Here is a 4,415-nt window from a genome sequence, read left to right as displayed (position 1 = left end):
GACAAAAGAACTATTGGTGGCGCTATTCACAACCAGGTCAGGGCGGGGATCTATGGGTCCAGTCCACTAATTCAAGCCCCATTGAAAACAGTGTAAAATTAGCACCGTTCAGGGCCCAATAGCATGCACGCCAACATCCCTGAGATTTCTGAAACAAAAATGAAATTCTTGTCTGGTCATTTATCTTTCAATTTCTTTTCAATTTTTTGTGGGTTAACCAATTACATTTTTAATTATTCCCACAAAACAAAACCACCCCCCCCAAGTGAGTTTTCCCGAAGTCCGATTGCACCCATTTTTCAAGTGGCAACCCTCAACTTTCTGGGGCACTTAGGACCATTTTTCAACCGTAGTTTTCAGCCCTTCTGCTCTCATGTGAAAGCTCAAAGACCCAGGGTCGTTGATCCCGGCAACAATTTACACAATCTCACCATTTTGGGGGCCAAACAATCTCCTTTTTCAAAAGATACTGTGGAAGGGGCACTTTTAATGCTAATGAGCTTGCCAGAAATTCTCACCTGAATAAGTGGTCTGCACCATTTACGACTGTGCTTCTCCCTCATTAATTTGAAATAGCGCCCTCAAGTTTCGGGTCACACGTTACATACGTGTACCGTCTTGTATTTGTGTGGCATTCAGGAACTAACTGGTAAAACTGCATGTTTAGTGGGATTATGACCACTTGGACATTTTCTTGTATGTCCGTCGTGTTTGCCGAATTACTCTTTGCGGGGGAGGCTAGGGTCTGGTTTTATGCCCTCATCCCCCAGGAGGCGTTACTGAACTACCCATAACCTACAAACCTGTTTGAATAACAGGTACATTTTGGAAGTATTGACTTTGAAAATAAAGGGAGCTCCTTGACTAGGCCATTTTTGTAACTACAAATTTCGATATTAAACTGATGTCAATGAGGCACGGGATTAATTCAAATGACAACATTAAGTTTCAGTCAGCCTCATCAAAATTAAGTCTAACGTGGGTTACCGTGGGGGAACAGGATGGCCGAGGCGTCTTCTCGGGCGACAATGGGGTAAAACCAAAAGCTAATACTGATTTGACATCCGTTGCAATCTCGATGTCGTTTTCTGTTCTTGAAATTCCAGCATCTAGGGATCGTTACTTTCTTTCGAGTTGATTTCAATATTTTCCTGCTTGTATTTTTCGTTCAGACCTGTCTGACTAGAGTAAGTGATGGATCAACCATTCACAAGAAAAGGAGCGGCAGATGCAATGCATCTGTTGCAACTTTTGGGGTAACCCAAGAAGATGTGGGGCTTATCTCTTGCGAGAATTTTTCTTTGCAAATATCAAATTACTCTGCAGTTGAAAGCGAACGAAATTTGTTGTTATTAACAAATGAAAATGTATTTTCATCAATAAAACAGGAAGGCGAGTGCCGCCCGACTGTGCCACCCCTGGGTCTCTTACTAACAGTAATAAACATTATACGCCGGACACTGAGATTTTATACTGAGATCACCGAGAAGAAATGGACCCAAGACGGTCGGGATCAGTGTCACCGTCGAAAATTTAGGAAATGAATGAAAATAAATCAACATCAATCCTGTAGCTCACTGTATTCAAACCTAGAAACTTGCCTCGTGGATTCTGCGCCCAGGGACACGGAAAAAAATGTGCTGAGGGAAAAAACCAAAAGTTATGCGGTGTTGACCAAGCATTCAGGCGCACGGACTCCTGAAATTCGCAAGGAATCGCAGTTACCGGCTTCCATATAGGACTCTTCTGGGATCTCGGGGTTCCCGGCCCAACGCACTTCCTCCCTGCCCATCCATTTAACCCCCAAAAGGGTTCGAGCGACCATGCAAGGGAGGAAACGAGACAGGCCCCTAAGCCCTGGCCACCGAGTGGGCCATAACGTCTCGAACCTGTACTAAGGCGCTCACCTGGACTTCGCGGACAGTGCCAGCCCCAGAGCTTACCCGCTAGGCTAAGGTACTGCTGGTAGTTGACGGGGGTGAATTGGAGTCTCTTATAGCTACTGACAGCAAGCGTCGGGAAAATAAAAAAAGTCACTTCTGGGATTCGAACCCGCCGTCTAACGATCTGATAACCGCGAGCTTAACCACTCGGCCATCTCTGAGATATTGCTTTTTGCTCTTCGTATTAATTATGGAGATAACAAAGTCATTCAACTTACTGCACAGAATGGCGTGTAAATACTGAGTGATTGAAACGTTATCCGCCCTGAGCCAAAGTGCCCCCTCACCGGCGAAAGAAAGGCAGGTGGCACTAAGTTTTCCAACCGGGTTCTAACGCGTTCGGCGTGCGCGCAAAGACCACACATTCTAGACTAAAATCGTTGCGCGTACTCAGCGTGCTCTGCGTCAACGCGCATAAAGTTGCGAACCTAAAGGACTGTGGATTTCATTTCAAACACGCCCTCTTTTATTCCTGGTCGTAGCGGGAAATAGTGTATTTGATTTGATTTATTCACTCTTTCCACACTAAAGAAAAGCAAACTCAACGATTTCCGAAAGTTAAAAATAGTAGGGATTACGCAAAAAAGTAAAATTAACTTATTTCCATTGCAGTCCCAACTGATGAGGAAATTAACCTGAACAAGCACAGTAAAATAGATAAAAAACTATCCAAATATTTTTATATCAAAACTGCAAAAATCACGTCGCAAAAGCAAAAGGGCACATTCAAGCAGAAAATGGTCGTCAATATTAAATGCTCTCCCTGACAGCTTCTCTTAAATGAACCCGAATCAATATGGGCAAGTCCCCGGACCACGTCTATCCGGTTCGTGAGTAACTTGGTCACATACACGCGGATGCGCCACGATTTGCAGACTCCCATTGGACGATGGTTGAAGTTGCGCGTATGCGTGTAACTCCATGCGCACGCAGTGCATGTGCAGTGGACCTAAATAAAACTGAGGCGACATCCCACTTGATACACCTGCCCACATGTCCCAACTCTTTCACAGTATGAGGTGAAAGACACGCCATTTTTTGCCTGGGGGGTTCTCTCGTTTCCTTTACTGGCATAGAATGACGGTGATCCAGGAAAATCGTAAGGAAAAAAACCAAGGGGAGCGGAGATTCAGCTTGTTTCATTAAATAGGACCTGGTGGTCTATGCGTTTATGCTTGCACCAGTACTACGCCAACTAGGCGTCCATAGAAAACAGTGCAAAATCAGACCGATGGCGCGCCTGTTGACTCTCTGGAAGAGGTTGGCCTCCGTTTTTTCACTGGAAATTCAAGATTGTGGCCAGAAGATCACTTTTCCTTTCAATGTGATGGGGTTAGCCGACCCGAATTTTTTTATTCGCCTTTCCCCGAAGATACTCCCAAAATAGTAGCAAAACTCTACGCTCAGCTCCGAAAGTAGCCGCCCACCTCTATCCAAAATAGGCCCGCGATTTTGGGGCTTTTTGTACAAGAAATACCCTGACCTGGAAACTCCTAGTCCAAAATTTGGGGTTTATAGAAATATTTCTATGAACCCTGTTGATTATGGCATGTCTTATTGTAAAAACCCCGAGGGATCACAATTATTAATGAGCTCGCGCGCGCGTGCAGAAATCCAACCATTTGGTGAAATGCATACTATTAGGGTACAGTCCACTAATTCAAGTCCCATTGGAAACAGTGTAAAATCAGCGCTGTTCAGGGCCCAATGCACGCCAACATCCCTGAGATTTCTGAAACACAAATGAAATTCTTGTCTGGTCACTTATCTTTCAATTTCTTTTCAATTTTTGTGGGTTAACCAATTAAATTTTTAATTATTCCCACAAAAATCACCCCCAAAGTGATTTTTCCGAAGTGTGATTGCAGCCATTTTTCCAGTGGCAACCCTCAACTTTCTCGGGCACTTAGGACCATTTTTCAACCGTAGTTTTCAGCCCTTCTGCTCTCATATGAAAGCTCAAAGACCCAGGGTCGTTGGTCCTGGCAGTGGTAGAGAGACCACAAGAAGACATGAATAACAGTTTTATGGATTATCAGACATCAGAAATACTGGATTGTCGGACACAATAAATAACCACGTATGATCGGATGAGAATTATACATGTACATTTGGAACATGTCACTTTGTAATTGTTTGTTTGTGGGATTCGAGAAATTCTTTGATTAGGATGGACTGAATGAAACCTAGAAAAGCTGGATTTCAACCCTAACAGAGCGTAACCCTAGTGGATGCCAACCCTAATGAAGGCTAACCCTAACTGAGGCCAACCCTAACTGTGGGGGGGGGGTCCGGTTCAATTTTAGATGGTCAAGTACAGCCTGCCGTGGGCACCGACTGACCAAGCCGTGGATATGCACAGGTGACTCAAATTTATCGAGACACTCTCCTTGGTGATTTGTTCCACTCTTGTGTTGGAAGTGCCCTATTTTGGGCTCACGTTTTCAACTCTTGGGCTGGAGCCTGTCAACT

The sequence above is a fragment of the Acanthaster planci genome, linkage group LG04 (assembly GCF_054643075.1).
Source record: "Acanthaster planci isolate LZ-2023a linkage group LG04, COTS_SCS, whole genome shotgun sequence".
In the NCBI taxonomy this organism is placed as follows: Eukaryota; Metazoa; Echinodermata; class Asteroidea; order Valvatida; family Acanthasteridae; genus Acanthaster; species Acanthaster planci.
This window is presented reverse-complemented; position numbering follows the sequence as displayed.